General features: G+C 46.1%; 1 protein-coding gene across 4 annotated transcripts in view; it reads right to left on the bottom strand.

The window, feature by feature from the left end:
• PKNOX2 (PBX/knotted 1 homeobox 2) overlaps nt 1-27,406 on the bottom strand; it is a 651,385-nt gene that overhangs the window by 375,300 nt on the left and 248,679 nt on the right. For all 4 annotated transcript variants that reach the window (XM_044997252.1, XM_044997249.1, XM_044997251.1 and 1 more), the window contains exon 3: nt 8,942-9,046. The gene's annotated coding sequence lies outside the window, so the exon portion shown is untranslated. The remainder of the gene's footprint in view (nt 1-8,941; nt 9,047-27,406) is intronic.

Genomic DNA, 27,406 nt, shown 5'->3' with positions numbered 1-27,406 from the left:
TCTGCATTCAGTAACACAAATGCAACCTCAGACTTCAATTGGATTATAAACTCATAAACTTTAAGGTCAGAAGGGACCATTATGATCATATAGTCTGACCTCCTGCACAATGCAGGCCACAGAATCTCACCCACCCACTCCTGTAACAAACCCCTAACCTATGTCTGAGTTATTGAAGTCCTCAAAATGTGGTTTGAAGACCTCAAGCTGCAGAGAATCCTCCAGCAAGTGACCTGTGCCCCATGCTGCAGAGGAAGGCAAAAAACCTCCAGGGCCTCTGCCAATCTGCCCTGGAGGAAAATTCCTTCCCGACCCCAAATATGGTGATCAGTTAAACCCTAAGCATGTGGGCAAGACTCACCAGCCAGTACCCAGGAAAGAATTCTCTGTAGTAACTCAGATCCCATCCATCTAACATCCCATCACAGACCTCTGGGCATACTTACCTGCTGATAATCAAAGATCAGTTGCCAAATTAATTGCCAAAATTAGGCTATCCCATCATATCATCCCCTCCATAAACTTATCAAGCTTAGTCTTAAAGCCAGATATGTCTTTTGCCTCCACTACTCCTCTTGGAAGGCTGTTCCAGAATTTCAGTCCTCTGATGGTTAGAAACCTTCGTCTAATTTCAAGTCTAAACTTCCTAGTGTCCAGTTTATATCCATTTGTTCTTGTGTCCACATTGGTACTAAGCTTAAATAATTCCTCTCCCTCCCTAATATTTATCCCTCTGATATATTTATAAAGAGAAATCATATCCCCCCTCAACCTTCTTTTGGTTATGCTAAACAAGCCAAGCTCTTTGAGTCTCCTTTCATAAGACAGCTTTTCCATTGCTCGGATCATCCTAGTAGCCCTTCTCTGTACCTGTTCCAGTTTGAATTCATCCTTCTTAAACATGCGAGACCAGAACTGCACACAGTATTCCAGATGAGGTCTCACCAGTGCCTTGTATAACGGTACTAACACCTCCTTATCTTTGCTGGAAATACCTCACCTGATGCATCCTAAAACCGCATTAGCTTTTTTAACGGCCATATCACATTGGCGGCTCATAGTCTTCCTGTGATCAACCAATACTCCGAGGTCCTTCTCCTCCTCTGTTACTTCCAACTGATGTGTCCCCAATTTATAACTAAAATTCTTGTTATTACTCCCTAAATGCATGACCTTGCACTTTTCACTATTAAATTTCATCCTATTACTATTAGTCCAGTTTACAAGGTCATCCAGATCTTCCTGTATGATATCCCGGTCCTTCTCTGTGTTAGCAATACCTCCCAGCTTTGTGTCATCCGCAAACTTTATTAGCACATTCCCACTTTTTGTGCCAAGGTCAGTAATAAAAAGATTAAATAAGATTGGTCCTAAAACCGATCCCTGAGGAACTCCACTAGTAACCTCATTCCAGCCTGACAGTTCACCTTTCAGTACGACCCGTTGTAGTCTCCCCTTTAACCAGTTCCTTATCCACCTTTCAATTTTCATATTGATCCCCATCTTTTCCAATTTAACTAATAATTCCCCATGTGGAATCGTGTCAAATGCCTTACTGAAATCGAGGTAAATTAGATCCACTGCATTTCCTTTGTCTAAAAAATCTGTTACCTTCTCAAAGAAGGAGATCAGGTTGGTTTGGCACGATCTACCTTTTGTAAAACCATGTTGTATTTTGTCCCAATTACCATTGATCTCAATGTCCTTAACTACTTTCTCCTTCAAAATTTTTTCCAAGACCTTACATGCTACAGATGTCAAACTCACAGGCCTATAGTTACTCGGATCACTCTTTCTCCCTTTCTTAAAAATAGGAACTATGTTAGCAATTCTCCAGTCGTACGGTACAACCCCTGAGTTTACTGATTCATTAAAAATTCTTGCTAATGGGCTTGCAATTTCATGTGCCAGTTCCTTTAATATTCTTGGATGAAGATTATCTGGGCCCTCTGATTTCATCTCATTAAGCTGTTTGAGTTTGGCTTCTACCTCGGATGTGGTAATATCTACCTCCATATCCTCATTCCCATTTGTCATCCTACCATTATCCCTAAGCTCCTCATTAGCCTCATTAAAGACTAAGGCTAAGTATTTGTTTAGATATTGGGCCATGCCTACATTATCCTTAACCTCCATTCCATCCTCAGTGTTTAGCGGTCCCACTTCTTCTTTCTTTGTTTTCTTCTTATTTATATGGCTATAGAACCTTTTACTATTGGTTTTAATTCCCTTTGCAAGGTCCAGCTCTACATGGCTTTTGGCCTTTCTCACTTTATCCCTACATGTTCTGACCTCAATAAGGTAGCTTTCCTTGCTAATCCCTCCCATCTTCCACTCCTTGTAGGCTTTCTGCTTTTTCTTAATCACCTCTCTAAGATGCTTGCTCATCCAGCTTGGTCTACAACTCCTGCCTATGATTTTTTTCCCCTTTCTTGGGATGCAGGCTTCTGATAGTTTCTGCAACTTTGACTTGAAGTAATTCCAGGCCTCCTCCGCCTTTAGATCCACAAGTTCTTCAGTCCAATCCACTTTCCTAACTAATTTCCTTAATTCTTTAAATTTAGCCTTTTTGAAATAAAAAACCCTAGTCCCAGATCTATTTTTGTTTATCCTTCCATCTAGTTTGAACTGAATTAGCTCATGAGCACTCAAACCAAGGTTGTCCCCTACAACCATTTCTTCTATGAGGTCCTCACTACTCACCAAAACCAAATCTAAAATGGCATCCCCTTTTGTTGGTTCTTCAACTACTTGGTGAAGAAATCCATCAGCTATCGCATCCAGGAAAATCTGAGCCCTATTATTATTACTAGCACTTGTCCTCCAGTCTATATCTGGGAAGTTAAAGTCTCCCATGATCACAGAATTCCCATTAGTGTTTATTTCATTAAAAACATTAAAGCGGTCTCTATCCATATCCAAATCAGATCCCTGCAGTCTGTAGTGCTACCCCAAGCACTATCTCGGGGGAGGCTCTAGTAGCTTTCTTCCCCAATGTGATTTTTGCCCAGACAGACTCTGTCTTATCCATTCCATCACTTCTTATTTCTTTACAGTTAACGTCATCATTGATATATAATGCTACTCCACCACCTTTGCCTTTATTTCTGTCTTTTCTAAACAGCACATAGCCTTCAATACCTGTATTCCAGTCATGACTACTATTCCACCATGTTTCTGTTATCCCTATAATATCCGGTTTCACTTCCTGCACCAGTAGCACTAGTTCCTCATGGGGTTAATTGAGAACAGCATACTTTGTATTTTGCATATGCCTTCTTCAGCATATGTTTGCTTGGGGGTGTGTGTGCAGGAATAAGGTCTAGAAGACCTGCATGTTACCAGTTTGTTTAATATATTAAACACTAATCATCTGCTTAGAATTGGTACCTAGCAAGTGAGCAGTAATAGAGCCTTGCAATATTCTGCTGACATGTTTGAAGATTAAGGCTACTCCTTTAAAGACGCATCTGCTGTAATACAGAACCTAGTAGGAGGCAAACAAATCTCCTTTGGAGTTGGTTCTTTCTCCATTTCCAAGCACTTCCCCCGGCCACTATAGAGGATACACCAGGCACCCCTGTCAGCAAAGTTTTTGATTTACTCCCTCTTTGAGCACTTCTGAGAGCTCTGTGCCCTGCACTACTTCTTGGTTTTAGTTGCTTCATTTAAAACAGCTTGATTTTCCTTGTAAAATGCAAAAATCCCAAACAAAAAGTGTTTTAAAAAATGGAAGATGCAGTGAGACGTCCAAAAATGTCATGCACATGTTAGCACATGGGCTGCCTGGTCCAGATAATCAAAGATATTTAGGTACCTAACTCCCATGAGAATTAGGTGCTTAAATACCTTTGAGGATCTAGGCCTCTGTGCCTACAGGACCTAGGCACTGAACTAGCTGATTACAGCATCACTGATTTGCTAGTAAATTAACATTCACACAATAAATTGTAACAGAAGCTGTTTAGTCAACTGCTCCCATTTCAAACCCCCTCTATTTGCATGTTACAGGGAAGTTAGAAGTCTGAATCAGCAGCCATATTTACAGCTTTTTACATCGTATCAGAAAAAAACCTACCAATTTTAAGAGCCAAATTATATCACTACTATACAAACCTTCAACTAATCAGGGAGTCCCAAATAATTTGGAAAACCATTAATTATATTTTATGTTCACTATATTTTCTTTTTCATTTTCTCCAAAAAATAAACCATAAAATGTGTGTGTAGGGGATACAGATTTGACCTATACTCACAATAGCAAGGGAATTCCAAGCAAAGAATTTGTGAATTGCCAGGTCCTGAGAAAGGTGCATGAAATTGTGCACAAGCCATGCAGCTCTCCCAATGGCGAGCACAATGACACAATTAGTGGTGGATCATCAACTCGGACATTCAGCCTAAACCCTGAATTGCTTGGCTGTTTGGTTTCAGGCAGGATCCCAATTTCATTTCACTAGTTTTCTGGAGTTCAAGAAAACATAATTTCCTAGTTCAACTCTGCTCTAAAAAGTGTATCTTCTCCTCACTCTCACCCCGTGTTTTCTAAACACAGCACTGGATTAAACACACAAATGTTCAAGCCTCTGGGTTTCTAAAATGAGCTGAAATGTTTCTAACTAATCTGCAGTTTTCAGTGACATTGTGAAGATTCTTTCTTTGCTGAGAACCTTCTGATCTAGCAGCTCCACCACTGGAACAAAAGGAAAATTTCTGGCTGTTGCTAAGCGTGCTGTGCTGGAGCCATCACTCACTGCCACTGAGGAGGGAAGTATCTGATGGTGGCTATTGGGCTAATCATATTTGCATTTTAAATCATTGTAATTTTTTCTCCAGTTTCTGCTAGGAGTTCTCATCATAAGGCCTTATTCAACAAAGTTCTTAGGCATGTGCCAAACTTTAAGCATATGAGGCACGCCCTCGTGGCCAAGATGGAGTCTGCTCTGCAGGCAGCTCTGGCCAAGAGACAGCGCACGCAGGAATGCAGTAGGAGAAATCCCTTCCACCCCAGGGGCACCTGTTCCAAACCCCCCCAGAGTGAACACCCACACCCACAGGAAAAGCACAATGGATATAACAAAGGGAAGTATTTATTTACAGAGGGATGGGAGGAGCAATACAACAAGGGGAAATATAAGGGGAGCAGTAAAACAGGGCTTCACCCAAACCAAGGCCCCATAGGCCCAGTGCTAGCACAGTCTGACAGGACAGACACTGAGCAATGTGTCTGTGCACAGAGTTCAGGAGGCCTGAGCAAAGTTCCAGTCCGGTGGTGAGTCTTGGGTGCTCTTTAAGCAAGTGCTTAAAGTTAGCCACATGCCTGCTGTTTCAGGGCCCTGGTTTCTCTCTTGGTGAGTCTTAGGTAATTCCCTAGGGCTAGATTGTGACCTGGCTTGAACACCCACAGAGGGGAACAGGGCATGCAAGAGTCACAAGTTGTGCACCTGCTGGCCCCCACTCCAGAGCAGGTGGGTGAGGAGTGATGGGGAATGGGTGGAGTCTTGGCTCCATCCCTTACAGTGTGCTGGCCAATACCATGGAGCTGGTGCAGGAGGGCTCATAATTGGCTGCAGATCTAGATCATTGCTACCACCCAAGTGGGGAGAGAATTGTGCCTCAGAGCCTCTCTAGGGTACAGGACTTCCAGGGGCTACTCTAGGGCAGTGCAGCATACAGTCTCTGCCCCCATTGTTCAGGGCACTGTCCAAAGGAACAATCAAATCCTTGGGCCAGATGGGACCAAGGAAGAAAGACATCATCCCGAGAAATCTAGCCAGCAGGGTCAACCGGAACATTGTAGCCAATCTCCTATGAAGGGAACTGGAAAAGAATCTTCAAGTATGGGGGATTCTTCTCTGGGGATTAGCCCTGTCTCCTGAGTCATTTAGTTCCAACAAAGAAGGGGTTAATTGACTACCTGACATAATTTTATAAACACAAAGTATAATACACATGATGTCACCTTTCCTCAGGTTAAAATCATGAATTTGTAGAAAAAAATAGAAACCGTCACTTACATCTTACCAAAGAGCCAGATTTGATTACAATTGACCTACACCATTGTGAAATCTGGCATAGCACGGTAACACAAAATGTCATTGCCCTTAGTCCTGACATCGTTTGGTGGAGGCTATGATTCATAGCTACCAAGGCCACAAGGGACCATTGTGAGCTTCTAGTCTGACCTCCTGCACAAAACAGGCCAGAGAACTGCCCCAAAAATAATTCCAACAGCACATCTGGAAGGCCTAACCTCTGATTAGGTCTCATAGAGAGGGGCTGCAGAATATAATCCTCTCATAACTTTATGTGGTTTATTAGAAGAAATTTTAAAACATTACTGAGGCAAGAAGGTTCTGTTAAAAAAGAGGGATACAGAAGCCTTTGGACTTTGCTCTGGATCAAGGTAAGTTTTATATTTGATTAAAAGAACAGAAAAGGTTTTTCTCCCAAGATGCTCAGACCCTAATATTTCCTAGTTAACAAGAGAAAGGCCAGAGAGATGTCAGAGGTTCATGTTTTAAGAAAAATAAAAAATATGCACAGTTTGGAGCTACAGCAGCTTTGTTTCTTCTGTCTAACTGTGGGGTTATATTAAGACAAAGATTTTATAGGTAGTATCAGGCCCATCCCTAGCCATTTTGGTGCCCTATGCAGCCCCCCCTGCAGGGGGCTATGTGGAGCACCAGGCCTCCGTGGAGGGGGGGGGCTGGCTTGGGGGGCAGGGGGAACCGCCCCTCAACACAAGCCGGCAGAGCGGGTTGGGGCCAGGTCACTCCACTTCCTGCTGCCCGGTGAGTCCAGGGCAGGCCTGACTCCACACTCATGGGGCGGCGGGAAGTGGAGCAACCCAGCCCCAGCCCGCTCTGCTCTGCTCCCCTCCCCTGTGTACTTTGCGTATGGGTAGGGATGGCCCTGGGTAGTATGACACTGCAACCCATATTCTTCACAGTGATATTATTATGATATGATTATGGCATAATTATGATGCATTTTGTACTAGACAAGTCATGTAAAGTGTCATTGGAAAAGTTATGATTTGCTGAATATGATTATCCTATTTGTATGCATGTATCATTTTGACTCTAGCCTTTCAAGTACAACAAGGAAGAAGCCAGATGGCCCATCAGCAAAGACAATGAACCCTGGAAGAACTTAACCTTCCTGTGAACGTTCCAGACAGCCTGACTCAGCAAGGTATGCAAGGGCATATGACCAGGCCACATGACTCTGGACTCCTTTTTGGGATGTCTGTATTTTTCACAAACTAGTCTGGGAACCAAGTTTTGAAACAAAGGGTTCCCATCGTATGCTAAAGCTATATAAGGCCAGGAGTGTCATCATCTGTTGTTCTTCACTCCCCACGCAAGAAAACTCCTGGAAACACCTAAGGAACAACAGACTGAACCGGGGGCAGTGCTGGACCCAGACTAAAGGGATTTCTAGCCTGTGTATGAAAACCTTTGGGATTCTGAACTGCAAAGCAAGTGCAGTTTCCACCTTATGAATCTGCAGCCTGCTTGTACCATCACTCAGGTGAAAAACTACTAATGCATATTCAATCTAGTATGTTAAGCTTAGTTTGCGTTTTTCTTTATTTGCTAGGTATCTGCTTTGATCTGTTTGCTATCCCTTATAATCACTGAAATCTATCTTTTGTTGTTAATAAACTTGTTTTATGTTTTAATTAAAACTCAGTGTGCCTTTAAGTGAAGTGTCGGGGGAAAAATCTCAGCTTGGTTTAACACAGGCTTGTTGCATTTCCTCTCCACATTGAGGGGGAGGCGAGCTGGATAATACATTCATACTGGTTGAGGTTTGGACCAGAGCAGGACAGTACAGCTGTGGGGTCCTAGCTGGGAAGCTGGTGGTTATTTTGGCTGTAGCCTATTGTTGGTTTACGCATTGGCTGGTCAGACAGCATGTAACTGCAGCTGAGTGTGCCCCTGCCTGTGTGAATGCTGGAGGAAGTGTAGGACCAGGAGCGGGTCTGCAGCTTGTCACAGCAGCACAGTGTGAGAGGGAGCCCAGACTGGTGGGTTAGAGGGCTCAGTGGTACCCCAGTCCCAGGTGCACCCCAGGGGGAAGCCATCACAGGTCGCACTCAGGATGAAGTAAGTAACTTTCAGATAACTTTGTGGTTTCTTCAGTGCCTCCAGAGCATGCTGAGTTGGACACCAGTTTGAACCCTGTTCCTGCAAACACTCACATGGGCAACTTTCTGCATGTGGGCAGTCCCTTTGGAGCGGTTACGAGTTCAGGGCCTTAGACTGCACAGAGAATTCTGATAGCACTGATTTCAGACACATTTCATTTGATTGTTTTCTGTATTCTTCGGGTTTGTGTTTTTTAACAACTGGCAATTTTTGACTCAGATCACACCCTATTGCTCTTGTAAATTTGGCAGTAATAAAGGGTATTCTTTGGGTCATTTTCTTTTTAATCTTTTTTAGTTTTTAAAATAGAGTTGACCTTTTGGAGAAAGATCTGATTTAAAAGCTTATAAACAAAAATGTTTTAAAAACTGGCATATTTTCCATAGGTAGCAGTAATACTTGTGCTTATGGCATCCTTTCAGGCTCCAGCCATTAGAAGCTGAGACAAATAAAAGTTTGGATTTTTTCCCAAAACACACACTTTGTGTACTTGTTTTAAACAAACACCAGGAACCAAGCACTCATGAGAAACCCTGCTATAATATGATGGATTAACACTATTTTGCTAAGTCAATATCTGGCTGCCGGGGTTATTTTATTACAATGATATTAAAAAATATGATAACTATATTGCCAGTGTCCCTATTAAAACTTCAGTGAGGTCACTCCTAGTCTATTCCATGTGTAAAGCACCTGCTTTGTTAATTTATTTGTGCCACTTATTGAAATGATTCTGATTTGTTTTGTTCATTTGCTTGAAGCTATAGAAGTATGATGGGTCTTACTGTTTGGAGTGCGCTCTGGGAGCTGCCAGTCCTTTGAACCTCTCCCCTTTGCTCTTCCTCTGCCAGTAAAACAAAACGTCCTTCTTTCAGTCAGAGCCAAAGCACCTGAAAAGAGAAAGATAAACTATCAACTGGAGAAAGAGCATTTCCCCCATCAGAAATTCATTTCTATACAAGTGAAAGCAGCAGGGACAAAAACAAATCTGCAGCTCCCGCCAACAGATCTACTCTTCATAAGCATCATTGAGATCTTTTATGATCCAGACTAACAGCAGGAACAGAAAACATTTGGAAAACCAGGAAAATATTGCTCTCTGCCATGGTATGTTTCCAGTCTATAAAAAAGCAGGCAAATAAAGGGACAATGTCAGACCAAATTTGGCCTCGAATTTAGGAATATTTTTTAAAAATTCTAGTGGAAACAGTTTAACACCCCCCTCCCAAACAAACAAAACCATAAATAGTTCCCTGCAGTGTTTGGAACACAAATGTTGGAGTGCTGTGGTAGAGCATGAAATACCCTCCGTGAAACCAGCCAATTACTAGGAACAAAAATGAAACTGCTCATCATGTTTCATGGCCCAAGCCAAGAGAAATATGGAAAATAATACACAGCACGAAGAGTAACTCCTAAATGAGATTTAAAAAATTCTTTGTTGTATTATTCTGGGATGTTATTAGCCCAATCGCTAAACACACCTAAAGATAAATAAAAGCCTCCAACATCACTTCTTTAAAATCAACTGAGTGAATTTTTCCAGGGGGACTAACTGGGAGAATGCCTTCAGCAATATCCCCAGGACCACCCTTCTCTTCACTCTCTCTCCCATGGGTTATAGATGCGTGGGGACAGATTTTCAGGTACTTGAAGGCTGCTATCAAATCCCTCCTCACTCTTCTCTTCTGCAGACTAAATAAGACCAGTTCCCTCAGCCTCTCCTCATAAAGCATGTGCCCCAGCCTCCTAATCCTTTTCATTGCCTTCCATTGGACTCTCTCCAATCTGTCCACATCCTTTCTGTAGTGGGGGGCCCACAACTGGACGCAATACTCGAGATGTGGCCTCACCAGTGCTGAATAGAGGGGAATAATCATTTCTCTCAATCTGCTGGCAATTCTCCTACTAATGCAGCCCAATATGCCGTTGGTCTTCTTGGCAACACAGGCACACTGCTGACTCATATCCAGCTTCTCGTCCACTGTAATCCCCTGGTCCTTTTCTGCAGATCTGCCACCTAGCCAGTAGGTGATGCATTTGAACTCTCACCAGTAGGTATTACACCCCCTGGAGTATCACCATTAGGTGATATTGCTGGCTTGTGGCACCCAGCCAACCCCTGACAGGAGGGCACTCACCTAGGAGGTAGGAGAGCCAGGCTCCAGTCCCTCTGCTCTAATGGCTCCTTACTTAGCCAAAGTGGAACAGCTTCAACAGGAGAAGCTGAGGGAGGCCTCCCACTTCAGAATATTCCATTGCCCAGTGGTAAGAGGATTCACCTGACAGGTGGTAGATCCTCAGTCAAACCCTTGCTCATCAGCAGGTGGCTTGAACAGGCAGTTGCCCCCATCCTGCCTGAATAGCATGACCACCTAAAAGTTATGATGTAAGAGTCCAGGACAAGGCAGCAGCTGAGCAGGGCTTTAGTGAATACTAGTGGTACCTAAAGTAGCAGATAGGCACTGTGACAAAATCTACTGCTGTGTTCACACCCTACACACCATTGTAATAATGTTTTTGTATGGTATCATTTGAAAACTCATAATTTTCTGGTTCATATTGTCCTGATTAAAATATGTGTGGCAATATTGTATGTGAAGTTACAGTAGAACCTCAGAGTTATGAACACCTTGGAAACGGAGGATGTTTGTAACTCTGAAATGTTGGAAAATCTGAACAAAACATTATGGTTGTCCTTTCATAGAATCATAGAAAATAAGGTTTGGAAGGGACCTCAGGAGGTCATGTAGGAGCAGGACCAACTTGAGTCCATTACTCCCTGTTTTGTCATCTGCTACCACTGAGAACAGCCTAGCTCCATCCTCTTTGGAACCCCACTTCAGGTAGTTGAAAGCTGCTATCAAATCCCCCCTCATTCTTCTCTTCTGCAGACTAAATAATCCCAGTTCCCTTAGCCTCTCCTCATAAGTCATGTGTTCCAGCCCCCTAAGCATTTTGTTGCCCTTTGCTGGACTCTTTCCAATTTTTCCACATCCTTCTTGTAGTGTGGGGCCCAAAACTGGACACGGTACTCCAGATGAGGCCTCACCAATGCTGAATAGAGGGGAATGATCACGTCCCTCGATCTGCTGGCAATGCTCCTACTTATATAGCCCCAAATGCCGTTAGCCTTCTTGTCAACAAGGGCACAGTGTTGACTCATGTCCAGCTTCTTGTCCACTGTAACCCCTACGTCCTTTTCTGCAGACCTGCTGCCTAGCCATTTGGTCCCTAGTCTGTAACAGTGCATGGGATTCTTCCGTCCTAAGTGCAGGACTCTGAACTTGTCCTTGTTGAACTTCATCAGATTCCTTTTGGCCCAATCCTCTAATTTGTCTAGGTCCCTCTGTATCCTATCCCTACCCTTCAGCATATCTACCACTCCTCCCTGTTTAGTGTTATCTGCAAAATTGCTAAGGGTGCAATCCATGCCATCCTCCAGATCATTAATGAAGATATTGAATAAAACTGGCCCCAGGACTGACCCTTGGGGCATTCTGCTTGATACCAGCAGCCAACTAGACATGGAACCATTGATATAACTACCTGTTGACCCCGATGATCTAGCCAGCTTTCAATCCACCTTATAGTCCATTCATCCAATCTATACTTCTTTAACTTTCAAAAGTTTACAACTGAACATTGACTTAATACAGCTTTGAGACTTTACTATGTAGAAGAAAAAGGCTATTTTTAACCATCTTAATTTAAATGAAACAAGCATAGAAACAGTTTTCTTACCTTGTCAAATCTGTTTTTTAATCTTTCCCTTTATTTTTAGCATTTTTCATTTAACACAGCACTGTGCTGTATTTCCTTTTGTTTATCTCTACTGCTGCCTGGTTGTGTACTTCTGGTTCCAAATGAGGTGTGTGGTTTACCAGTCACTGTGTTCGTAAAACTATAAAAATGAGGGACAAGCACTCCAAGAAATCCCTCTCCCCCTTCCCATTGCATTCACTGCACCTGTAGAGCTAAAGGAAGCAGCCATTGGACTCTGGGAGAGTTCAGTCTCAGTGCTGAAAGGATGTGATGAGAAAACTTTGCTTTGAATCTAATGTAGTTTGTTAAAATTAGGTACCAGTAAGTGGTTTATCTTTATTTTTCTTGTAACCGTTTCTGACTTTTATGCCTCGTTACTTGGACTCACTTAAAACCTCTGTTGTTAATAAACTTGTTTTACTGTTTGATCTAATTCAGTGTGTTCAAGTTGAAGTGGCTGGATAACTCCATTTGGGGTAACAAGTTGTGTGCATATTATTCCCTTAAAGGAACAATAGACTCAATATATTTGTATAATCCAGGAGAGGGCTGAGCAGTACAGGCCATCATTTCTGGGGGAAAGTTTGGGACTGGGAGTGTGTTGGACTCTTTAAAGCTGGCGAGAACTAATGTGTGGCTGGCTGGCTGGCTGCAGCACACAGACGTGGCTGAGATGACTTACATGCTGGAGGCTGTTTGTGAGCAGTCCAGGTTGGAGGATACAGCAGCAAGGCATTGTAAATAGCATCCCAGGGCAGGGGTGACACAGTTCATTGGTCTGGATTTCACCCTGGTATGTCACAAGTGCCTAATTCCTTTGTGAATCTAGCCCTGGAGCACTTTCTGGAAGAGATGCTTTAGCCAGACACAAGACATTGGGCTCAGTACAGGGTGAAAGTTAATGGCCCGTGATATACAGAAGGTCAGACTAGCATATCTAATGCTCCCTTTTGGCTCTACACTCTGTAAATCTCTATGGCACGTTGGCTTTTTAGCACCGCACCCAGTCTCTTGCAAGCTTCACTCAGAACACAGCAGCCACATCCATGGATGGTTTGGAAATGGTTGGAGCAGGACCAAGAAGTGATGGGTGAGGATGCACCCTGAAGTAAATATACTGCTGTGGCCACTGACACTGCCAATACCACCCATATCCTCCCACTATTTGGCCATTTTGCCCCCGATTATTAGGACTCCAGGCCACCGGGTGTATTACAAAATGGGTTCTAGTGAAATCCTGGGCCATAGGGGGCAACAAAGCAGGTTGGTCATGCAATGCTCTAAGCATCCTCAGCTCATCTGTATTGTTTCGATGCCTGACATTTCTATGGCAACCTATGCAAATGGAGAGCTAATGGCTCCAGGCCATTGATGAAGAAAAACTGCACAAAAGAATCTATAATTAGAGGGGGAAAATGGGGAAATGTCTCAGTCCTAAACAACCCTACCCTCATTACAGCTCTGAGTTCCACAGACACTGCTGCCAAAAGGGGAGGAACTAGTCGCAAAGGGAGAAGTGGAGAGGTGCAGTGGTACTGACTCTGTAGCAGACAAGTCTTTTCGCTCCTCACTTTCATGCTTGGCAGATATAAGCAATTTCTGTTCTAATTTCTGCTCTGCTGTATTGCACATTTTCAGCTGCTTCAGGAAGCTTCACCCATTGGTGAAAAGGCAAAAACAGTTGTTTGCAGGAGGGACCACTGTGACTATCTCGTCTGACCTACTGCTTAACACAGGTCAGAGACCTGCATCCAGTGATTGACTTATGAGGAGAGGCTGAGGGAACTGGGATTGTTTAGTCTGCAGAAGAGAAGAATGAGGGGGGATTTGATAGCTGCTTTCAACTACCTGAAAGGGGGTTCCAAAGAGGATGGATCTAGACTGTTCTCAGTGGTAGAAGATGACAGAACAAGGAGTAATGGTCTCAAGTTGCAGAGGGGGAGGTTTAGGCTGGATATTAGGAAAAACTTTTTCACTAGTAGGGTGGTGAAGAACTGGAATGGGTTATCTAGGGAGGTAGTGGAATCTCCTTCCTTAGAGGTTTTTAAGGTCAGGCTTGACAAAGCCCTGGCTGGGATGATTTAGTTGGGTTTGGTCCTGCTTTGAGCAGGGGGTTGGACTAGATGACCTCCTGAGGTCCCTTCCAACCCTGAGATTCTATGATTCTATGATTCCTGCAGTGGAGCGAATTATTCCTCACTGCCCTGAAAAGATACTGTTGAGCCCAACACTTGTTGCTGAAGAAGAGCAGGTCTTTTAGAAAGAGACTTCCACACTGCGTAGTAACTACAGAGGGGGAAGCAGATGAAAAATATTTCCATAAAATTTCACATAAGAATATTTTTCAAGTTCCTAAACTTTCATGTGTCTGTGACATTCAATAAAATGGCTCTTTTCACATCAAAAACATGTAGAATTCCAGCTTTCTTCATTCAGATTTCAAAATGTGCTCACTCTCACTGCTATAATTTACACTGTTCTGGTCACCACTTTACTAAATTATGATAAAACTTATGTAAAGTATCATTGGAAAAGTCATAATCTGTTGACCATCATTGTCCTATTGAAATGTACATGTCAGCATTGTACACGAGGTTATGAGAGTTTGCTGCGGGGCGGGGCGGGGCAGGGTGGGGTTGTTGTTCACGAGCATAGCAGTGTAGCAGACAGCCTGGGCTGGAGAGTTAAAGGTGACACAGCGGTTCCACGGTCCAGATTGCACCCCAGGGGATGTCACACTTAGCCAGACTGGGGCACATTTTCTCTACAAAAAAATCACAAAACCTAACAAGCATTTAGGTACAATGGGCCCATTTTCAAAAATTTTTGCTTTGATTGTGAATATTTGTTATCCCTTTAATAAATATGTCTGTATACAACCTGTGCTGTAATAACCTTTACAATACATTTATTCTGTTCTCATGTTTATTATTTTAATTTATTTTATTTGGTGATCTGGATTCTATCCCTGGATAGCTCACCAGGGAAAATAAGTCTAATAGTCACTTTAGATCTCCTCTAGACTCACTCACCCACCCACCCACGCACACAAACACACACACACACCAAGGTTTGTTCAGGAGAGGAAATGCAAAGGCCCTGCAGGTCAGCACTGCAGGGTGTGACTGCTGTGAATGCAGGGAACAATCTGATACAGCCAAATCTACACTATAAACGTACACTGGTAAGCACGTGGCTCAGGAGTGTGAGAAATCCACACCCCTGAGCGATGCAGTTATACCAACCTAGCCTACCAACCATTCCCAGCCCTGGCATAGACAGTGCTAGATCGATGGGGGAGCTTCTCCCGTCAACATAGCTACCGCCTCTCGCAGAGGTGGATTACTAGGCCAACGGGCGAAGCTCTCCCATCAGCGTAGTACCGTCTTCGCTAAAGTGCTGCAGCTGAGCTGCCTCAGCTTTTTCATCGTAGACCTGCCCACGGACTCCAGGCTTTTAGCAGAGCATCCCTGCCTCGGAATTTCTCCCTGCCTTTATTAAAGTCCACATTATTCAGTCCTTCTTGGGCCTGTGCAGGCACTGGAGGATCAAGAACTTTATGGTTTTAACTCCATGCTGGTGAATGTGTGCATAAAATCATTGTCCTCTACTGGCTGGAGTACGAGGCCTGAGGAAATGTAGGGCATATGTCTCCCTAGTGTGGGTGGCCTATTTCTATTGCATGGAGGAGTGTTTCTTTTGCTCCAGAGGACTGGGCCAGGCCTGTGCTTTGAGTTGTGTCTCTATTGGGCACAAGTGGAGGGATTGGTCTCAACACGCTTGGACAGTGCAGTGCTGGGTGGAGTGTAAAAATCTGAATAGGGAGGTTGAGGATGTTTCTACACTGCAATCTGAAGTGTGACTGCAACATGTGTAAGCATACCTGAGCTAGCTCGAGATAGCCCATTAAAAATAGCGGTGGTGGTGGTGGCACAGGCTAACCACCTGAGTGCAAGACCATTATGCAGCCTGTGCTGCTGCATTTCACTGCTGGTTTTAGTGAACTAGCTGGACTGAAGCTAGTGCGGGTGTGTCTACACAAGCTGCAGTGTAGTGTAGAGAGAAAGGGAGAGACCGTGGTACTTTGCTCATGCCCAGTGGAATCATTTCATGAGTCCTGGGGCAGCTAGGAGTGTTTCAGCCAAGTCAGCCTTGAGGTGTTTTGGCAGCGCTAGAAAGAAGTTTGCCCAGCACCCGTCTGCACTGTCCCAGGAGCTGCCTAGCCAGCGCTGTCGGCTCCTCGCGTTAGTTAGTGAGCATTACGCTCACGCCCAATGGAAGCTCAGGCTGCTCCTCCTGTCAGCTGACACCTTATAAAGAGCAACTCTGCTAAACTGCTGCAAGTGCCTCCTCCAGCTCTGCTCCAGCACAGACCTGGGGAGCTGCATGGAGGGATTCATTAAGAGCCTCCTTGCTTCGCAGTCCTTTCTTTTCTGTCCAGCTAGAATGAACATTGCCCTACATTTGTTTTCAAGTGTTTGTATTTGATAAGTTGGGCTGAAATCCAGCACACTGCTGGGGTTGGGGATTCATTATATTCCAGTTCTGAAAATGACCAAAAAAAGAGAGGGCTGATGTAGCCATGAACTCCCTTCTCACATCTCTGCTTGCTGGGCTTCGGTTTAGCACCTCTTTTTGTCACTGTGCTAGTTAATTACAATCTTTATTTAGGTGTGAATGTGTTTTGACACTCAGACTGATATGGTGTTAAGGCTGTTCACATCAAAGAGCAGTTTACTTATACCCTATATTCCCAGCCCTGCCAGTCCAAGAACCGTGAGACTGACCCTTCTCCCCACAAATAATGAGTCTGACGTAAACATCATGAGCTATTTAAAAAAAAAAAAATCACAGGGAGAGTCACTGCTTTGAGTGTGCGTGTGTGTGCATGTGCTTGCTGGCATACAGATATGTGTGTGGCTTCATCCGTCAGGAAATTCAACCAAAATGTGCACTCACTGTGGAACACCCCCCTCTCCATGTGACTGGTGACACTTGCCCAGACTGCCCCAAGCCATGCCAAGCATTCGCTCCGACACACTCCACTTCTTCCTCATGGACACTGTCCCCAGCTCCCCCACCCCTGGACCTGGCCCCAGCTCTCCTCCACTGGACATGGTCTCCAGCTCCCCCACCCCTGGACCTGCCCCAGCACCCCTCAACCCTGGACACTGTCCACAGCTCCCCTCACACCTGCTCTACCTCTGGGCACTGTCCCCGACTCCTGGACCTGGCCCCAGCTCCCCCACCCTTGGACCTGGCCCCAGCTCATCCTTCACCATTGCTCTCCCCCGGGGCATTGTCCCTGGCTGTCTTTCTTGGCTCCTCCCTTCCTGCCCTGGGGAGTGGCCTGTATCCAGTTTTCTCCCTTCCTCAAATATACCCAGCTCCCTGTTCTGCCCCAGCCAGCTCTTTCCCTCCATGACATTGCCTCTCTGTCTCGCCTACTCACCCTTCCCCCTTCTGTCAGCAGCATCTGGCGAGATCCCAAGTAGCTATTAGAATTGCGAATTGCAGGACCTTGTGAAATCTTGTGGCAGTCAGCAACCCTGGGTCTGGCCCCCCTGCCCTGTCACGTTCCACAGCCTGGGTTCGTTTCAGGGCAAGCAGGGGATGGCAATAGCTCCTCCCAAGAAGAGCTGTTGGCATCCTCAGTTCCATCCCCTACCCTTGGGTGGGGTTCAAGGGAGTTTGAAAGCTGCCATTGCCCTTCTCCTCAGTCCTGCACTGCCAGGCACTGGGCCTATACCGTGGGAGTCCCAGGTGAAGCCTTGCTGAAGATGTGGGCCGGAGTGGCACAGCTGGAAAGCCAGCATCAGGGAGCTGCTGCATGGCTGTTAATGTTGAAGGCATGAGGATGAGCAATACTCTGCTCTCCCTGCAGCTGAGACCTTGGCTACACTGGCGCTTTACGGCGCTGCAACTTTCTCGCTCAGGGGGGTGAAAAAACACCCCCCGAGCGCAGCAAGTTACAGCGCTGCAAAGCACCAGTGTAAACAGTGCCCCAGCGCTGTAAGCTAATCCCCACAGGGAGGTGGAGTACCTGCAGCGCTGGGAGAGCTCTCTCCCAGCGCTGGCGCCGCTACCACACTCGCACTTCAAAGCGCTGCCGTGGGAGCGCTCCCACGGCAGCGCTGTACGGCTGCAAGTGTAGCCATACCCTGAATGATTTAGGCCTTCAAAACAAATGAACAGCTTGGGCAGAACAGGCAATTAACAGACACTAAAGAGAGTGTGTTGGGGTGGGGAGTCTGTGTGGCTGGGTGAAGGTGTGTATGGGGGGGGTGCATCTGTGAAAGTGGGTGGGTATGTGGGGGGTGCATGAGTGCTGTGTATGGGGATGTGGGCGTCTGAGTGAATGAAGGGGGGTCTGGATATATGTGTGTTGGAATGGGAAAAGGGGTGTGGGCATGGGAATGGGTGCATGGGTGATGTGGAGAAAGGTGAGGTGGTGCATTAGGATGTACATAGGAAGAGTGTTTGAGTAGGGTTACCATATTTCAGGTTCTCAAAAAGAGGCCACAGCCAGAGGATGGGGTGGGGATGGGGGCATTTGGGGAGTTGCTGGAGGGGTGTGTGCTCACTCGGAGGGGTACCTGGGAGGTACTGGATGGGGTTCCTGCAGCCTCACTCTCAAGGTGGGTGGCAGTGTCACTCTCTGGCAGGGTGGCTGATGCAGGCCCAGGATGTAGTGCCAGCCCTGGGGGCACTGGAATGGCAGGGGAGGGTCAGGAGGCCACCACACCCCTTTTTACCATCTGTAAGGGCAAGCAATGAGGGGGAGCAAGCACAGGGGGGCTGGGGGGAAGAGGGGGTGCTGGGGAGGGGCCTTGGGGAAGGAGTGGCATGAGGGTGGGGGCTCAGGAAGCAGTAGGGTGACCAGACAGCAGGGGTGAAAAATCAGGACTGTCCCTATAAAAAGGGTGAGGGTAGAAGAGGCAGTGCAGGGGTGTGGCCACAGGGGAAGGGGTGGTGCGAGGGCGGGGGCTCAGGGAGCAGGGGCGGTACAGGGGACGCGGAGCACTGGTGGCCCCTCCTCCACTTTTAGGAAGCTTCTGCTGCTCCTGGTCAGGCTGTCAGTCAGTACTTCCCTGCAGGCCTCTCCCTCTCCCCAGGGCTGGGAGTCGGGGCCTGGGTGGGTGGGATCCCAGCTGCTGTGGCTGCAGGGAAGGGATCAATCAGCTATGGACACAGAGGAGGGACCAATCGGAGCATGGAGACAAATCTCTCTGAGCTGCAACGTCTGCTCTGCAAAAATCCTGGACGTTGCCTCTTATTAGAAAAATCTGCCCAGACAGAGGATCAAAAAAAAGGCAATGCCTGGGAAAACCCAGGTGTACGGTAACGCCGTATGGTTTGAGTATGTTTGTGTGTAATCATCTATGCTATTTATGGATCAGGAGAACCAGATTATTCCTGTCAGGCGCATCATTACTTTTAGGGATGTGTTGTTCTCTGACTATCTGAAGAACCCAGCTCTGTTTTATAGGTGAATCAGAATAAAAATTGCTTAGTGCTGGTCGAAAGAAGCACTAGAATGGTATAAAATGTTCCTGTTTAGTGCATTTATCATTTCCATTCATCAAGAGTGACCATGTGTTAGAGCTCACTGGAACGGTACTCTTTTCTGCCATGCATAGAGTATGCTGTCACTCCGTGATGAATGAAGACCAATAAGGCTAGAATGATGGGCCCTATCAGGCCATTCCTACTGACACCTTCAATACACCGTAATTTGGGCTGCAAGGGGTCTCAACTGGTTCAGCTACTGCACTTTATTGTGTATGGTCATTTCTATGGCAATCACCATCATCCATCCATTAAGCCTTCAGCAAGCCAGCGCAGTAGCTATTATTGTTCCCACTTTCCAGGTATGGAAACTGACGCACAGAGGAGAAGTGATTTGCTCAAGGTTCCACAAAAAGAGGACCAACATCACTTGACTTCAAGTCCTATGCTTTATCTCCTGGACCTGGTTCCCATCCGTCCCCTCCAACCTATGGCATTGTGATAAATGGAGAATACTACATGGAAGCATCTGTTGATAAAAGTGAGTGTTTTCCTTCTTCCTTATAGCTACCCATGTGCTGTGACACTGAGTTGTGGTCAATTCCTGGCAGATCTGAGGGTAAAAAAGTAGCTTCTCTAATTGTTTGAGTCTGGCCTATCCAAACCATTGAAGGAACAGATTTAATTCAGAGCAGAATTATAAAAACCTGATACGATTTATTAACCACTGGAGCAACTTACCCCAGGTGATGGTGAATTCTCCATTACTGGCAATTTTTAAATCAAGATTTGACGTTTTTCTAAGAGATCTGCTCTGGGAATTATTCCGGGGAAATTCTCTAGTCTGTGTTATACAGGAAATCAGACTAGAGGATAATAATGGTTCTTTCTGGTCTCGGAATCTCTAAATATTTTAAATTTGAAATGTTTTAACTCTTTTACTTGGGGCATATCTACACTAGAAACATAAGTCAATCTAGGTTAAGTCGATTTACAACCACAACAATAATTACAGCAGTGGTTCATGTCCACCTTACCCTCCTTCTGTTGGTGGTGCACGTTCTTACCTGGAGCCCTTCCACCACCTTAGAAGGGCAACATGGGGGGCTGAGAGCCTGCGCACTCAGCTCCACATGCAGCTCCTTGCCAGAACCCCAGCTGCACCACTGGGCTCTCGGCTTCCAGCTCCCTGCCGCACCCAGGCTCCCGGCTGTGAGCTCCACACTGGGAATCCAGGCAGCTCCCAGGAGCCTCCAGGCAGCCATCATGCTGTGACTGCCTGGCTCTCTGCTGCCAGCCAGGCTGCACCCTAGGCTCCCCGCTTCGCGCAGGGAGCCTGGCTGCAGCAGGGAGTGGGAAGCCGAGAGCCTGGGGAGGCAGATGGGCTCCCAATGGCAGGGAGCAGGGAATGGGGAGCCTCTGTGCAGTACCAGGGCTCCCTGTGGGAAGCCTATGGGCAGCAGTGCGGCCTATGGGCAGCAGGGAGCTGAGCAGCAGCTGGGCTGGAAGCCAGGAGCAGGGAGCCAGGGTGGGCGCAGCCTGACTGGGAGCAGACTGGGAGAGAGCCCCCACCCACCACATGACAGCTCGACTTTCCTGTCAGTTTCAGGCCTTCAGCATGGAGCTGTGAAATTGACAAGAAAGACAGTCAAAAGCCTATGAAAGTAATGCAGTGTCTAGATGGACACACTGCGTGACCCGCACTACACCAACATAAGTCCTATGCCTCCTGCTGTAGTATGGGACTTACATTGGTGGGAGTAAGGCTGTAGTGTGGACACTGACATAATTAGGTCAACGAAAGCTGCCTGACATCAACCTAACTGTGTAGTGTAGACCAAGCCAAAAGATACAGGGGGGAGGGGAGGAAGGGTCAAAAGGATTTTTAATTAACTTGGTTTAAACGGGTTGATGTTGGACAGTTTCAGGATCATGTTAACACCTTTAACTCTTTGGGCCCTATGTCCTACTGTGCACTCTACCCCTCCAATCTTCATCTTAGGCCTGGTTTAGGGGGTGTGGGGAGGAATCGATCTAAGGCCTGGTCTACACTACGCGTTTAAACCGGTTTAAGGAGCGTAAAACCGATTTAACACCACACCCGTCCACACTAAGAGGCCCTTTATATCGATATAAAGGGCTCTTTAAACCGGTTTCTGTACTCCTCCCTAACGAGAGGAGTAGCGCTAGTATCGGTATAGGGTTAGTGTGGCCGCAAATCAACGGTATTGGCCTCCGGGCGGTATCCCACAGTGCACCACTGACCGCTCTGGACAGGAATCTGAACTCGGATGCAGTGGCCAGGTAGACAGGAAAAGCCCCGCGAACTTTTGAATATTTCCTGTTTGCCCAGCGTGGAGCTCCGATCAGCACGGGTGGCAATGCAGTCCGAAATCAAAATAAAAAAAGAGCTCCAGCATGGACCATGCGGATGTGATCGCAGTAAGGGCAGGCAAATCTGTTCTATCAGCGCTCCGTTACAGAAGACGAAATTCAAAATCATTTTTAAAAAATCTCCACACAGACGCCATCGCAGGGACTCAGCGCACTGCTGCGTGACAAGCGTAACGGAAAGCCAAAGAATCAAATGGACGCTCATGGAGTGGGGACTGGAGCGGGGACTGGAGGACTCAAGCAATCCCACAGTGCCTGCAGTCTCCGAAAAGCATTTGCATTCTTGGCTGAGCTCCAAATGCTTCTAGGGTCAAACACAGTGTCCGCGGTGGTTCAGGGCATAGCTCGGCAATTTACGCACCCCCCCACCCACCCCCCAGAAGAGAAAGGGAAAACAATCCTCTCTTGACTCTTTTACATGTCACCCTATCTTTACTGAATGCTGCAGATAGACGCGATGCTGCAGCCGTCAACACCAACATCCTTGCTCCCCCCCCAGCCATGGGTGGCTTATGGTGCAATATGGCTGATATCCATCGTCATCATCAGCCTATTGGCACATGGGGCAGTGCAAAAGGACTGGTAACCATGCTGACTAGCATTCCGTGAGGTCAATCATGGGCGCCTGTGTAAAAAGCTCCTGATTTTTCCTGGTAGATGGTGCAGTATGGCTGGTAACCGTCTTCATCATAGCAACAGGGGGCTGAGCTCCATCAGCCCCTGCCCTTCATCTGTAAAGAAAGGATTCAATTGTCCCTGGACTAGCAGTGGGATGCTGGGCTCCTCTCCTCCACACTGCTTAATGTCCTGTCTGGACTATCATAGCAGCTGGAGGCTGCCTTCCACTCATTTCTCACTAACAAGTCACTGTGTCTTATTCCTGCATTCTTTATTACTTCATCACACAAGTGGGGGGACAATGCTACGGTAGCCCAGGTAGGCTGGGGGAAGAACGGAATCAACAGGTGGGGTTGTTGCAGGAGCACCCCCTGTGAATAGCATACAGCTCATAATTTCTGCAGGATCTGACACAGAGCAGCTGTGCTCTCTGGTTCTATGATACAGTGGTTCTCTAGTACACTTGCCCATATTCTAGGCAGGACTGATTCTGTTTTTAGATACCAAAAAGGAGGGATTGACTCAGGGAGTCATTCCCAATTTTGGCTTTTGCACCCCTGGCTGATCTCAGCCGGGGGCACTTATGACAGCAGCAAATGGTGCAGTGCAAAAGGACTGGTAACCATGATCATCTTATTACCAATTTATGGTATGGTAGATGGTACAGTATGGCTGGTAACCATCTCTGCTGTCATGCAAAAGCAAAAGCATGCTGCTGTGTAGCGCTGCTGAATTGCCTCTGTCAGCGGCATCTAGTACACATACGGTGACAGTCTCAAAAGACAAAACAGGCTCCATGATTGCCATGCTATGGCATCTGCCAGGGCAATCCAGGGAAAAAAGGCGCGAAATGCTTGTCTGCCGTTGCTTTCCCAGAGGAAGGAGTGACTGACGACATTACCCAGAACCACCCGCGACAATGATTTTTGCCCCATCAGGCACTGGGATCTCAACCCGGAAATTCCAAGGGGCGGGGGAGGCTGCGGGAACTATGGGATAGCTACGGAATAGCTACCCACAGTGCAACGCTCCAGAAGTCGACGCTAGCCTCGGACCATGGACGCACACCACCGATTTAATGTGTTTAGTGTGGCCGCGCGCATTCGATTTTATACAATCTGTTTTGCTAAACCGGTTTATGTAAAATTGGAATAATCCCGTAGTGTAGACGTACCCTAAGTTATGCAACTTCTCTATGCAGCTGAAGATGACATACTTAGATCTACTTACCGCGGTGTTTTCACTGCAGTAGGTCGACTGCTGACGCTCCCCCGTCGACTCCGCCTGCGCTTCTCGCTCCGGTGGAGTACCGGAGTCAACAGGAGAGCGCTCAGCAGTCAATTAATCACGTCTAGTGAAGATAAACTAGACACGATAAATCAACCCCCACTGGATCGATCGGTCCCGAGGTAAGTGTAGACATGCCCTTAGACTCTTCCCAATGGCTTCCCAGAGGCCATCCGTTTGTTTATGATACCTCATCTACATGGGATGTTCCCCTCTTCCTCACCTTCTGAGTCACTTCCTCTCCTGAAAATGCATTCCTTTTTTTGTTAGCATGTGATTGTCTATTGCAGTAAAGGATTTTGTGATACCATCAATTAAAGATGTTGCATTGTTCTGCAGTGTATTGTACTAGCATTTGGAACTTAAATTCTCTCTGTAATCTAAACAATTGGGGATTAATAAAACACATACTAGAAACAGAAGAGAGGTTCACAGATGACACTGCAGTCATTGTTTTCTTCAGGCTGTGGAAATAATTAGATTTGCCCCCATAATTAACAATTTACCTTGTTCTTATTATTTTCCTGACAGCCTGAAGAAAGCTTCCAGGCTGAAATACAGCCTCTTGGCTCATCTTCTATCCCCAGTAGCTATTCCTCTGAGCACAAGCATAACAATTTATATGACAGAAAGAGAGGAAGCAAAACTAAAAGGAGACAGAAAATGAGGAAACTGTGGCCAATATCAAACCACCATAACATACAGCACAGTGCTATTAGCCATCATTGCTGCCACAATACAGCAAAGCAAGCAACAGCTCCAACAAATCCACCCTGCAATAAGCAGGCACCACTCCCATGGACTTAGCAGGTGTTGTGCTCTCTTACACCAATGTTTAATTTGGCCCCAGAAGAGCTTTGCGTCTTTAGAGCTGTGTCACAGATGGGACATTATCTACCACCTTTAATCAAATGTAAAATCTTATCATCTGCAGAGCTTACGATCAGCCAGCTCCACCTACAGCCAACTGACCCAGAGGCTACAGAATGGTCAGTGGAGCTGATATCATGCTGCACTCCCCAAACACCTCATTAACAGCAAGGCTGACTGTACTAGAGCTCCATGGGCGGGAAGAGTCTGCAAACTGGGGGGCACGGACAAGGTGGGAAGAGAGGGAAAATGAATCCACTAATAAATGAGCTTCAGCTCAGACCATCCCAGGCCTGCTCTGCATTACACACGAATGCTTGAGAGCGGGCACAGTTAAGAATCACACAACTCACACCAATGTAGTGACTTCCCACCTGTGTGAAAAACAACAAGGTAGCAAGTCAGATAGGCACGAAATGGAATGGATCTAAGAGGTGGGTGCAATGGAGATGGTGCCAGGACATGACTTCCATTTAAAAAGGAAAGGCAGCAAAGGGCAGCTCCCAGAAAGACAAATCCCAAGTTTCTTCTGGGTGACCACAGCCCTGGCCTGGATTCCTGCCACTCCAGGCTTCAAGGTCCAATTACTAATCACCACTTTGTTTTCAGGGGCCTTTATGTGTAAACAAGGTTACAAATGTGATGAAGCCAGAGTTTCAAATTTTTGACTGGTGAAAATTGGTGCAGCTCTGTTGAAATCAATAGAGCCTCACCCGTGAACATCAACAGACAATGTGCCCCTAAGAGAAAGAAACTTATATAAAAGTCAGAACATTCTGGTATGTCTAGCAAATAGAATCATAGAAGATTAGGGTTGGAAGAGACCTCAGGAGGTCATCTAGTCCAACCCCCTGCTCAAAGCAGGACCAACCCCAACTAAATCATCCCAGCCAGGGCTTTGTCAAGCCGGGCCTTAAAAACCTCTAAGGATGGAGATTCTACCACCTCCCTAGGTAACCCATTCCAGTGCTTCACCACCCTCCTAGTGAAATAATGTTTCCTAATATCCAACCTAGACCTCCCCCACTGCTCCTTGTTCTGTCATCTGCCACCACTGAGAACAGCCTAGCTCCATCCTCTTTGGAACCCCCTTTTGGGTAGTTGAAGGCTGCTATCAAATCCCCCCTCATTCTTCTCTTCTGCAGACTAAACAAATCCCAGTTGCCTCAGCCTCTCCTCATAACTCATGTGCCCCATCCCTCTAATCATTTTTGTTGCCCTCCGTTGGACTCTCTCCAATTTGTTCACATCCTTTCTGTAGTGGGGGACCCAAAAGTGGATGCAGCACTCCAGATGTGGCCACACCAATGTCGAATAGAGTGGAATAATCACTTTCCTCGATCTGCTGGCAATGCTCCTACTATTGCAGCCCAATATGCCGTTAGCCTTCTTGGCAACAAGGGCACACTGTTGACTCATATCCAGATTCTCGTACACTGTAATCCCCAGGGTCTTCTCTGCAGAACTGCTGCTGAGCCCATCGCTCCCCAGCCTGTAGCGGTGCATGGGATTCTTCTGTCCTAAATGTAGGACTCTATACTTGTCCTTATTGTCCTGCGTGTTTGGAATGAAGTGTTTGGGAAACTCCATTTGGAATAACAAAATTTGTGCACATAATTTTCTGTTAATAAGACATAGAACCATAGGGTTAGAAGGGATCACAAGGGCCATGTAGTCTAACCCCCCTGCCACGCTGCAGATGGCTATCCAGCCTCCTTTTGAAAACCTCCAGTGAAGGAGATTCCACTACCTCCCTAGGCAGTCTGTTCCATTGTCCTCTTCTTATAGTTTGGAAATTTTTCCTGAGATTTAATCTAAACCTGCTTTGATGTAGTTTGAACCCATTGTCTCTTGTCCTGCCCGCTGCTGCAAAATAGAACAACTTTTCTCCATCTTTTTCAGCCGTCCAAGTATTTGAACACGGCTATCATGTCCCCTGTTAATCTCCTCTTTTCCAAACTAACCATACCCAGTTCCTTTAGCCTTTGCTCATGTGACTTACATTCCATTCCTTTGATCATCTTCGTTGTTTGGCTCTGGATCCTTTCCAGTTTCTCTACATCCTTTCTATTCAGCAGTAACCAAAATTAGACACAGTACTCCATCTGAGGCCTAACCAGCACCAAGAAGAGCGGTACTATCACCTCCCATGACATGCATGCTGTATCTCTGTTAATGAAACCTAAAATTACATTTGCTTTTCTTGCAGCAGCGTTGCATTGCTGACTCATGTTGAGATTGTGATCCACCACAGCTCCCAGATCCTTCTCAGCAGTGCTGCTGCCAAGCCAGTTATTCCCCATTCTGTATTTGTGCATTTGGTTTCTTTTCCCTGAGTGTAGCATCTTTCATTTGTCTGGGTTGAATTTTATTTTTTTGTCTAATTTATCAAGATCCCTAGAATCATAGAATCATAGAATCTCAGGGTTGGAAGGGACCTCAGGAGGTCATCTAGTCCAACCCCCTGCTCAAAGCAGGACCAAACCCAACTAAATCATCCCAGCCAGGGCTTTGTCAAGCCTGACCTTAAAAACCTCTAAGGAAGGAGATTCCACTACCTCCCTAGGTAACCCATTCCAGTGCTTCACCACCTTACTAGTGAAAAAGTTTTTCCTAATGCCCTCTTAATTTTAGCTCTATTCTCCAAAGTATTGGCAACACTTCTCCCCTAGCATTGTGTCATCTGCAAATTTGATCAGTATACTCTCTATATTTAGATTCAGGTCATTAATAAAGTTGTTAAACAACACCAGACCCAGAAAGATGCCTACGGAACCCCACTTGAGACCTCCCTCCAATCTGACATC

The sequence above is a fragment of the Mauremys mutica genome, chromosome 22, assembly GCF_020497125.1.
Source record: "Mauremys mutica isolate MM-2020 ecotype Southern chromosome 22, ASM2049712v1, whole genome shotgun sequence".
Classification (NCBI taxonomy): Eukaryota; Metazoa; Chordata; order Testudines; family Geoemydidae; genus Mauremys; species Mauremys mutica.
Note: the sequence above shows the minus strand (reverse complement) of the source record. Positions and strands in the feature narration are given on the sequence as shown.